This window comes from Xiphophorus couchianus, chromosome 10 (genome assembly GCF_001444195.1).
Source record: "Xiphophorus couchianus chromosome 10, X_couchianus-1.0, whole genome shotgun sequence".
In the NCBI taxonomy this organism is placed as follows: Eukaryota; Metazoa; Chordata; class Actinopteri; order Cyprinodontiformes; family Poeciliidae; genus Xiphophorus; species Xiphophorus couchianus.
The window spans coordinates 13,389,374-13,401,972 of NC_040237.1; the positions used below are offsets into that span (position 1 = coordinate 13,389,374).

The 12,599-nt window shown below is 36.9% G+C and overlaps 1 protein-coding gene across 4 annotated transcripts in view; it reads left to right on the forward strand.

The window, feature by feature from the left end:
• Positions 1–12,599, forward strand: part of ca10a (carbonic anhydrase Xa) — a 271,111-nt gene that overhangs the window by 5,612 nt on the left and 252,900 nt on the right. The gene's annotated exons all lie outside the window — the stretch shown is intronic.

The following is a 12,599-nucleotide window of genomic DNA, read 5'->3' on the forward strand; positions in this document are numbered from 1 at the left end:
TAATGGTTTTCTGTGGACATGTTGACGCGCCTTTTGGTTCTTTCCTCATTCTGTAGTTTTTCCCCGGTTTGTTCATTATCGGCCTGCTGATCGCATAAATGACTTCTAGCTTTGACTTGTGTTGGAAACTGGAACGCTCTAAATATACGGCAGGTGTTCAGTGTTTCTAAATGACGCAAATCTGGAAATTTATGGCAACTTGTGCGTAAATTCCTGTCTCTGCGTACTGCGCTTGTCAGGTGAAGGGGGATTTTCAAATATTCATGCAGACTTTCTTTTTTTCGTTATGAAGATCACAAAACACGATTTGCCTCCACCCATGTTTGTCTTTGGTTTTCTTCACTTCATCAAAATGCCTTTTTTGTTTGAGAAGTGCTTTTGGTATCTTCCATTTAGCCTTCCTATTTCCCCTCTTTTTTTTTCTTCCTTTTTCTGTCAATTATAAAGTTGGACTAAAATTTATGCCAAGACAATAAGTTAGATCTCTTAGGTTATAAATATACATAGTGGAGTTTAAGTCTGATGCAGCTTCTTCAGATCAGAGGACGAACCCTTACAAATTAAGTCACACCATGTGTTTGGAGTATTAAATGGAAAGCTTTTCCAATGCTACATGGTTTCAAATCAAATGGTATTTCTATGATCTGTAACAGAGACAATCTTAAAACTGATGAGAGGACAATTAAAATGTGTGTCTGTAAAATACGTAATCTTAACAGTACTTCCACAGTTAAACAACTTGAGGCAGAAGGTTGTGAAGCAGGTTAGTGTTGTTGCCGTTGATGTTGCTGTACTCTGTCTGATGGCAGCAATTTAACAAGTTCATAGGGAGTGTGTGTAGAGTTCGACAACAATGAGAACCATGATATACCACCTGCAGTATATCTGAAACAGATGAAAAGATGCTAAAATCACTTTTTCATCTCCCCTCGTTATTGCTTTAATTCTTTTATGCATGCTTGAGAAATCCTATATTCTCCTTTAGCAGCCATTTGGGGGTGCCTAAACGCTTGCTCTCACCAACCGCCACGTTTTCTTCAGTAAAGTAAAGTAAACCAAATTTCTGTGCAGAAATTTCAGAGGAAGATTTTGTGTGCATGTCCTCACATCACTTTACAAAGCTATTCCAAAAAATGTTTTTATCTGGCAATCTATATAGTCCATGCAAATAATTTATAGATCTCCTGCTTGAAGCTGGGTTGCTATCAGATTTGCCAACAGAGGAGTATTTTCAGCTTTACATGTCATTCACTTTTTAAAGTCGTGACTGAATTTACCATTCGCTGGTTTCAAAAAAAATAATTTCTAACTCAAAAGTCAGACTTTTTAAAATGTACATACATCCTGACAGCCATTTAAACAAACATGTTTTGATTGTGACAGCACAGCAAGGTCTTCAAAACTCATATCTTGAAGGTCTCACTGCATTGCCTTTAGGATAAAAGGTTCATTTGATAATGTGAATGTATCTAAAGTCATGATAAACATTTATTCAACATGTGCAAAAGTTCAGATCTAAATGGTTGTATGCACGACAGGATGTGAACACTAAAAACTGCTCTGATTGTTTGTCCAGGATGCCTAAACTTTGATTTGTGACCTGGCATGTTTGCTAGCTTTTTACAGTTGTGCATCATCTGTACTTATTTGACTCAAGTTGGTTGGTGAAACTCTTCATAATTATTTGGAACTGTAACTAATTGGAGTACTTTCTTTTTCATAACGGTGTCTTCTTCACTGGATGGAGCTGTATTTTCTGAGCTGTACATGGATTGAAATCCGGTTAAACCAGATTTCTTAAGATGTCTGTTATGTAGCACAGTTGAGCATGGAATTTGAACATGACTCTTATCAGCGCTAAGACTTAAATATCTGATGCAATCGAGAGCCAGAGCTTGATGCCGCTTTCACAAGGAGGAGACTTGCTTGGTGGGCTCTGAAAAGATGGAGCTCCATGTGTAATTTTGAGATAAGATTTAAAAGAAAACAGAAACCTCATTCGTGTAATTGTAATAAAGTTGAAATGCTTAAACGTAACAATAGAAACAAATAATTAAAATGTCCACTTAGCTGTGACAAAAGAGCTGGTGTATTAGTAAAAAACAAATTACTGCTACAGATTACTGTGGCAACAATTAGAGAGGTAATGATTACATGATTACATTACACACTGAAGCCTGTGACTTCTTGCTGAGGTTGTCACGGGAGAGGCACAATACAGACACATCTGATCAGCATGCAAAGCAACGAATGAAACCGAAAGAAATTCACAGCAATTCTGTCAAGATTAGTCATACAGCGAAGCACTGACTGTGTGAGGTTTGAAATGAAGTCGCATCATCCGGTCGCGCCATCGTCTCTGAGTTGGAATGGTTCTGAAACTGAAGAGCCGGCTACTCATGCTCAGGTCACAAAACCATCTCCCAATCCATGCCGTCTAGAACTGTAGTGGATGTAAATGCCTAAAACCAATCTAAATCCTGTTTTCATAGAAACCTAAGAAGTCTATTTGAAATGAAGTTGAAATAAAAGTATCATTCGGCAAGTAGTGAAGCATGCCTTCTGTTCTCAAATCCTCCCGCACAGCCAGATTGTAACGTTTGAATAGGAGAAAGTAAGTAGCTGCAGTAATACTGTGAGCCATCAGACTTCACCACATATCTAATATTTTTGCATAGGTTAAACAAATGTCACCTGAAAACACTTTATGAATGAGCCCTAAACTTTATAAATTTCATTTATAGTAAATATTTTTGAAGATAAAAAGCACTAATGCTCCCATGAATAGGTCAGTAATGGACATCAGTCATTTTTCTCTTTCCTGCCTCTCAGTTGTAATTGACTTTTTGTATTTTGAAAAATTATTTGGGGATTTTCATGTGCATCTTCAATAACTCTTTGAAGAATATAAATTAATACATTACAACATTTAATTTCCCTTTGGGATTAATAAAACATTGAATTGAGTAAGTGAATCTTAACTGAAAGCCTTCAAACCTCTCAGTGTAACATACTAGGAGCATGTTATTTAATGCACTTTATTTTGAATTAAGCAAGTTAATATGGATATTGAGAAGATCCTGAGTGCTTGAATTTGGGTTCTGCTGTGTTTTTACCGTTAAGTTTTGTTCATCTAGCTCTTGCCTCATTATTTATAGGTTTGTTTAGTTTCTGTATTCTTGTTTTGTGCTTTTGGATCATGTTCTCTTGGGTCAGTGTTGTTCGAACTCACCCACATTTATTGTTTGTGTCAGTTCAGCTCTAGCCTGGTAAAAACCATACTGATGGCCTGGGCCCTCAGCTGTTGAGAAACTGCTAGTTGTGGACTCTGAAGCTTTAAACGTTAGGTATTTAACTAATCACAAAGGTTTGGCCATGACGTATGTAATGTTCCAGTTTGACTTGTTGAGGCTTACCAGCTGTCATCAACCGTCCTCCCACTGCAAAGAGAGAAGAACCAAGGTAAACAAGATGGCTTTTAATGTTAAGTCAGTATTTAGAAGCGTGGCCAGCACACACTATTTCTGTTCACCGTTTGGCCCAGTTGAAATTCTACCAGAAAAATTCATCTCAATGGGAGAAATTCCAGATGGAGCACAGAAGGAAGTTGAGAATCTAGTGGAATGAAGTCATCTTCAGCCCTTAAAGTGTTCATTATTCACTTTCCTCATCTTGATTATTTTGCTCCCTTACACAGCAGTCACCTAAAATCTAAGCATGACACAAAAGCACAAACTGAGGTTATATTGTAATCCCTTTTTCTGTTGGATGCAAACTACAACTTTAATCAGAGCATCAGTGTCACACTTTCTGTAGGGTCATTATATTTTTTGAATTTCTCAAATTAGAACATAGTTTGAACAAAAAGCTTGTGACAGCGACTTAAATGAGTTTGCAGGTCACAAAAAAATAGAATACAAAATTATCAACTATGAACTGTGGACTAATTATGTAGTTAATATTTTTACCATATATATATATATATATATATATACACCTTATTATATAAAATATTAATAAAATTTACAATTTCAACAGCAAAAACATCTTATGGCAGTTCAGCTGCATGCTGCTATTTCAAAAATTCAGAATTATATATATTTTTAATGGCATTGGTACATCTACAATTACAATCACAAATTTAAGAGAATTTGTAACTTGTCCTGTGTACTCAACACTTGTGTAAAAATCACAGGACCCAAAAAGTTATATTTTCCCTTCTCCCAAAGAACGAAGTGAGGATTATGACCGCTTGGCTTTGTTTAGTGCACTTCATGGGTGACTCAGGATTGAACCTCTTAGGCTTCTGTAAATTGTAGGGTTAGTTATTACTTGGACCATCTTCTGATATTTCTTTCCCTGCATTTTCTCGCTCTTACAAGAAATCAGGCATAAGAGCATAATTATCTTGAATATGGAATCTTCCCGTTATTGATTGCTAATTATAATCCAGGAATAATGGACTGAAAGGCTTTGATGTTCAAGAGACTTCATATAGCTCTCCAGACCCTCTAATGTGCATAATGTTTGATAAGTAGACTGTGCTGCACTTTGATAAGTAGATTTATGACTAGTGTTACGTCTACTAAACTCTGGTTGCTTAACTTTAGGTTTATAATTCGTAGAAATATTTAAAGATTTTTTTTTTTATCATAAATCCCAAAACATGCTTAGAATACTCAATACATTCATACAATACATTCATATTACAATAGTGTAATATTACAATGGTGTAATATTGCAATAATGTAATATTACATTAGTATAATATGAAGAAAAGTTAAGATTGGGCACTTTGGAGAGAGAATGACACTTGATTGAGGAGAATAATTTGAATAAATCAATCAGTTGGCTTAATTGCATTCCTTTAGAACCAGTTTTCTTGTCCACATTAGGGAAACAGTTGGATGACATCTAATTAAATATGAAGTCAATACCTCATAATTTGCAAGCTGGTCTTCATGAGAATTGGCTTTCTAAGTGCTATTTTAGGGATCATAAAAAGACCTGACTGTTAAATGTGTCCCAGTGGATGAAGCAGGACTGAATCAGTTCACTCTAAATCAGTTCACCCCGTTTATTTTTCTGTTTTTGAGAAACTGTACATTTTTTCTATTAGTAAATGGCGTTTTACCTTTAGACCCAGCCTTGTTTACTTTGAGTATGGATTCTTGTGGGTTTTGAAATCAACAACTGATATTATAAGATAAATTTCAGTATTGTTGAAACATTTGAGATGCATGTTCACTCTACACCACAACAGAGTGATGAATGGAGAAGCAAACTAGTAAACCATAAAAGAACACAGAAAGAATGGTTCACTTTAGACTTAATTTGGCATACAGATATTTTCATGCAGACCAGAAAAATCTCACAAATCCAAGTCCTAGCTTGTAGGGAAACTCTTGTGCTGTTGGCTTACCAGGCAAAATTCAAACTAATTGACAGACCAAGACTTTTCAATACTTGTGTAGGGTCTGTTTAATCACAGCACCATCATCTATCTATCGCTGTCTATTTCTGTTATTTTGCATTTATCTCAGAAATGTATGGTAAAATGCCAAGGCAGTTCATGCTGGGCAGCTTTTGGTAACAGCACCCAAATGAGCAGCTGCTGTTACTGCATAGTTGTCCAGGCATTTGGTCTTAAAGGTGTAGTGTGAAAATGAACAAAACCAAATAAAATTGAGACATTTTTCCTCATTCCTATCACCATGGCGTTGAGTACACCTAACTGTTGTGGTGTGAAAGCACCATTCGATGATTTTTAAGGCCTTGATATACCTCTCAACCACCCACTTGGATCTCTCAGACAAGCATGCGCCCTTATTCATGCTCTTTTTAGTTCAGCTGAACAACTGTGTTCCACTCAGATTTACTACAGCCTCCTAGGAGCTTTTTTTTTTTGCCCTTGATTTTACCCATCACTTTATCTGCTCCATGTTAGTCACCACACTGATTCAGAGTAATATTGTCCCCGTAAGCACATTCATTTATTTGGTCACAAAAATCCCGCCTGAATACAGATATCCACAGGAACTCCTAGTGGATGGGTACAGATGACAACATTTTGACGTCAAGTGGACTGAGAAATATGAATTGGGCCGAAGTACTAACACTTGACAGATGTTAATAAGCCAAGTTGCATGCTATCTTTTTTTTATGACGTAATTCAAATGTAAATTTACAAAAATGTGATTTAAAAAAATATTCACATCTATTGTTTCTGTTTTCTATTTTATTTTTATTTCAGAAAATATGAATAATTGAATCATTTTCTTTTATTTGGGTGGTTGGGTGTATTGTGTTTGTTCTTTTCAAATCATAATGGCAACAGAAGTTACCCAATTGGCTCAGTCCTGAAGTTGAAATAATCATGACCATCTATTGCCCTTTGCCATGCAGACATATACATGTAGCTTCACTTGCGCCAAAAAGTCTCCAGTTTAAAGTGAATTCACTGCACATTTGATTTCTCCCCAAAAAGACTGAGATGGTCATTCCACAATCTTCAGTTTTTCTTCAGGAGTCAACTTGGATCATCATTTTGGAACATCGGCGTATCTCTCGTGCAGCTTCATGTCTGCTGGTTGCAACATTTTCTGGAATATTCTCTGATAACCTTTCTCTTGCATAAATTTGGAGCAGGTTCTCAGTACCTTTGTAGCTCACATATTGCAATATTATAAGCAACCCACATTTGTATGTAGCTGCAAGGAGTTTGTACTACTTTCCTTTCAAATGTAGCATTCACTTTTGGTTTTTAAAATCCCTTTAGGTTAACATTTCATGCTGTGCTGTTGACATAGTAATCTCATTCATCAGGGGACTGAACTATGCAGCCTGTTTCTAACTGCCTTCTTATTGTGCATCTTGAAACGGCAACATCACCTTTTTCAGGTTATTATATTTCAGCTCAAGTTACCGAGAGGATTTTCTTTGTATTACAAACATCCTTGTGGTTGTGGCTAAAATCCTTTTGTTTTACAGAACCATAGCTTCTTAATCAGAGTTTGAAAACCTCTGGCATTCTCATATCCTACATTTTTCACCCTCTTATTTTTGACAGTTTAGCTAGCTTTTCCAGCAGTTCCTTTGATTATGCTCGCCACATCCCCATGGCTCAGAATCCTGGAACGCCGCTGCAGTTCTGGACAGAAATGGTTGAAAATAGATTATTCATTTTTCATTAATTCCCTTACAGTATGGGTTCCTCATTCATTTGATATTATTCCTGTCGGTATTCCATGGGTCTCTCATGGATCAGATCAAAGTATTGGATGTTCAAAGACCCCTTTTGTTTGCCTCTTGTTGCAGTTGGCTGCTCTTGCCCACTGTGATGATAAGAGAAGAAGCAAGCCAAATGGTGCTTCTGGTTTTATCCAATCAATCGCATTCATTCGGCAAAGCTATTATGCATTGCATTTATTATTATAGCAGCAATTTAACCTTCCTGCTTATTTTCTTTTCTGGCTTATCATTTGAGGACCCAGATATACAATGACTACAAGTGTTGATTATGCCCTATTATAATTAGACCGTCTTTAGACTGTTCTTCTGATCTTATGACTTAGCATGAATAAGAGAATTGGCTTGCCCCTACAGCACACTCTCGCTGTTTCAGATATTCAGAAACAAAAAAGGATATAGATTTTTTTTTTTTTTTTTTTGTGCTTCAGACTGTGAGATCTATAGACTATTTGTGTGTGCTTTTACACAGCTTATTTCTTTGATGGTAAAAGGCCATAACTCAAATAAGATGTGATGTAGAAGACATTCATAAACTATTACAGTATCTTTTATCCTACAGAATTAATTTCCTTCTACTTGACTGGAACAGCTCTGAGTATTTTCAACTGCCTTTCATGTGGTAGGCATCTGAGAAACCCTGTACAGAAATCTAAAATATTACAACAGCATATAGAACAAACATGCATAATATAATTAAAAAGGGAGCTCAGACTTTTTATATTGTGGGGTTATGTGGTGTGGCTGTGAACACTCACAATCTTACTCTCCCTAAACTCACTGGGTATTTACTTTATAAACATGCAGGTGACATTTTCTAGAAGGCTGAATCTAACGGCTAATCAGCCAAAGAAGATTTCTATGTGATAAAAAGAAAACATTCATGCGCTTTAGACCAAGGTAACTGTTGCTATGGTTTTACAAAGCTTAACATTTTAGTATTAAAGCACACTGGCAGCACAGGAAACCAGAGAAAGACAAACAATTTTTTTATTTTATTTCTTTTTTTTTTTACCTTGCTCCACTGTATTGCCTCACAGCAGGAGGGCTTCCGGTTCAAACCTCATCTGACGCCTTTCTATCAGGGGTCCACTTGTTCTACCTGTGTCTGTGTGCTCCAAAGCCCGAGGGGCTAACAAGAAAGGTTAATTGGTGGTACGGTTGTTGGCTGAAGGTGTATGTGCGTGTGTGTGGGTTTGACACACAGCAACAAGCACAGCTTAATTAACCTCAAGACCCCTGGGTAAAGATTAGCTGTCAATTTTAGTTTCATTTCCCCGAGGCCCAAAAAGAGCTGGAACCAAGTAGTTGATCTTAATGTGATTGGCAAAAGGTGTATTGTTTCCGTTTTGATAACTAATTTCTAGTTGGTGGGTGAATATTTGAACATTTTATGTGCACTTCATTGAAAAAATTATTGAAAGCTTGTTTAAGATTGTATCCACTGGAAAAGATTTTAGTTTCATGAAGAAAATGCATGATAGACTTTTTAACATTTTACTTCAAGAGCTTGATTTTTCTACTTTATGTCTCTGTCTCTGAACTGTCTTGAAACCAGAAAAGTCAAATACACACATTCATCTTTCAGTAGATTCAGAGATCTAAAAGTCTGTTGGTTGTGGTCCATATTTTTTTCCAAGACTTGAGACGAGGTATGAATTCTGTAGCAATGCGCCTCTTCATAGTCATGGTCTCACTATCGTGACCTCACTTTATCTATTATTAAAACACATCCTGCTATCATTTTTAGAAAGTTCCAGGAAGGGACTTTCACACGCAATGACAAGGTAGTAAAATAAGATGGTAGTAAAATATTGACTAAGTATTCAGAGAGAAATAAAGAAATAGGATGTTTAATGAAAAATTTGAACAGTGCATATGATTTGGAGATGAAGATGGTGTAATTAAACTAATTATGTTTAATTAGAGTTAAACATAATTAGTACAAACTCTAAAAAGCTATGCATTTTCTTTTACCCTATAATAATCTTGACTAAGTTAAACACTTTTTTTGTCTCGTTTTAGAAGGTACCATTCTGGGCCCCTGAAAGGGTCTAGAGTAGTCAGATAAAAGTTGGAAAAAACAATAAACAAGGCACCAAAATCTCACCTTAATACACTGAAATCCGATGCATTCAGTGACATTTAACCCCAAGGAGCACTGAATCCAATGTTTTCGTTATAACATTTTATTCTTTAAACTTAAACAATAAACTTGAACTATATCTATCTCCATACAATAATGTAACTCCCATATAAATAACTAAATAGATGGGAAAAGCACCATTGGATGTAACCGGTAAATTTTCTCTCTTTGTCACATGTAGATGTAAATGCACATTGGTCTGTGCGCAGAAAAATGCATTTAAAAATGAAAGGCTGCGCTGAAAAAGAAAACAGGGCTGGATCAGCAGCTCAACTCCAAACAGGTCAGATTTGAGGATTCTTGAGGTGAACAAGGTCTAGAAAATCACACATGTTCATGTGTTCCACTTTTCCTGCGCAAAAGTGGAACAATAGCAACTTTGGCTCTGATGGAAGGAGAGTGTGTTCAGAGATCATATTGATCTGCTGGCACATGATGGTTTATTATTCTTCAGATTGCCCAGAGCGATCATCCTGGAGCTCCATGCTCACTCCAGAGAGAAACTAGAAGGAGCCCTACGTTGTCTGTGCAGCTGGAGCGGGCTGACAGGTTGAGGATGTCACAGTAATGCCTCATCCCAGCCGTGCCATCCGTATGGAACGGCCTCGGATACATAAAGTTCTCCTCACCGTGGCTGAACAGGCAGAAATTAAATTGCAATTTGCTGAGATTTTTATGAGAGGAGCTGTTCACTGCACTCTCGTTGGTATGACGGCACTGTCTAGAAATCAATGCCTCTTTGTGAATGAAAATATTTCCATTCAGTAAACGTGGAACTTATTTGTGATGCACAAAAGTGCCTAAAATATGTAGCCGTTTGTGGTTCAAAACACGATTCCTCCAGATGGAATTGGCTTCTACATTCCTCACTCTCCACAACGGACAACCTGTGTAAGTCCCAGCTGAAAACTCAGCTGTTCCAAGGAGCAATTCCACTTGGATTGATCAGCAGATCCATCATTTTACTTTTTTTTCTTTTCTAGTTTGAAGAATTTATCACTCTTAGAAATACTTCTACTATTGCCATGTATTCATACACATGTATATATGTATATATTTATGGGAGGCCACAGGGCAGTCCTATCGGCACCTGCATCTGTTCTCTATTCCATGCAAATTGAGATGTATAAAGGAAAGGTTCCGAGTCACATGCGAGTGCATGGATTTATACATTTCCAAAATTTGTCCGCCTGCCACCTTTCAGTCTGGAAGCTGCGTTCTCATTATGCATAAGGACCCTGGTAAACTGTTCCATTGGCAGGACAAAACCTACTTTGCTTTCACTGAAACCCAAGGCCCTCGTTCTATGCCCAAATTTTTTCAAAAAGTGAAATCCTTACACTGATTTGGGGGGGCAGTTTTTGTCTCAAGTAGAATGCTGTATGAAGTATGATTGGTGCAGAATCCCTGCAATGTGGGCTCTGCACCAGTTGGTTGTGGTGAAGATAGGGTTCTTTCTACTTTATCTTGCAACAAATTCCTATGGACGAGAGACAATTCTTGTGAACAAAATAAAATCCCAGTTACAAGCAGCAGATTTTTATTTATTTTTTGTCAATGTAACTGTTAAAGATAATCACAGCCTACCCTTAGAAAACAACATGACCTCAGGGAAGCTTAGAAATTTTAAATGGTGTGATGAAATCAGAGGGTAGGAGCCTTTGGTGTATTGGTGAAAATAACACGTGTCTCCACCAGCCCGGCCATATGCCACCAAAGAAGCATGTTACCAAGGACGCTTGCAATCACTCCTGACGCTACGAGTAAATGCAGCTCATGTTGCAAACCCCAGTGGCATATGGTGTCCGCACTGTGTTTCTCCTTGAATCTCTGCCCATTCACTTCGTTGCTTCTGTCTGGTCAGTGTCCCTGTGCGTCTGCTGCCCTTCTGCTTGTTTTGATTACCAGCCAGTTAACTTTAAACACCAACAGCTAATGCACAGCAGCTCCATTCAGTCTGGAATTTGCTTAGAAAAGCGTACTACCCTCTATAAGCTGTTAAATTTGACTGGGGAGAGCAGACGTTATTTATTGATTATTGAAAATTTGCTTCAGTTTTTTTTTTCTGGTGCAGTATTTAAATTTTGTATTTTTATTTTTTTAAAGCTGTTGCCAAGACTTAAAATGAGACAACCGGGGCTTCCATACTGTAGAGTAAAAACAGTCACATATGAATAAATGTCAATCCGTCACCTGTGGATTGCAAGTGCAGTTCCGCCCTCTTCCCCCTTCGAGCACTGATTTGGTCTCCACCGATACTTCAATTAGATCCACCTCATTAGCTGCTAAATGGCTTCACTATGTTTCACAGCTTGGAGCAGGCTTCATCTGTAGAGAGCCTTTTAGTGGATTTAAGTGTTGTTTTACATATAAACAGCTGCCTGCTGCTAATTATGTAAATGAGAGTGGTAAGACTGTGGCATGTTTTTTTTTAAAAAAAGTGTTAATGTCAATAAAATGCATTCTAACCATTTTGTATACCTGTCATCACTTGCTTAAGGTTTATTCGGTCAATATGTAGTTCTGAGATTCATGATGGCCAGCACATATAACAATTTGAAATTAATTTCATAGAACAGGGACTAGTTTGTTTATTTTAGACTTGTGTAAATATTTCCGTTTGCAAGGAGCTGGTGTGTCTAACAAGCGTCAATGGTGGTATGAGAAGTGTGGTAATTGTTATTGTTTTACAGGCAGTCGCTGGCTCATCCAACAGTTCAGTTACAATAATGAGGAAAGATTACCAGATGCACAATGGACGGCATTATCAGCACTCAGTGTTTGCATTAACTTTGGATGTGCAATAGGCACCATTATTGGGATTTGACAGGAATTTATGGGATAAACAAGAGTAGACCTGGTACTTTTAGGCTTCACACAGGGAGCTGCAGGGCAACTCTTTAGCCCAGTCAGTTCAGCACTGGCTGCTTAATTAATTGGGAAAAAATAACATTATTTTACAGCATTGAAATGGAAGTTGTTTAGCTTCTTTTGTTTAGCCAATTACCCACTGATTTTATACAAACAGAAAGTTAAATTTCCCCACGCTTTTCACTAAACCTTCCCATTACTTTTAATTTATGTATTTAAATGGAATTTATATATTTTACATATTTAAATATTTATATATTTAAATAAGTAAATGCTAATAAATTAAACAATTTATTAATCTTTTACATGCTCAGAAAAAATTATTAAGAACAGT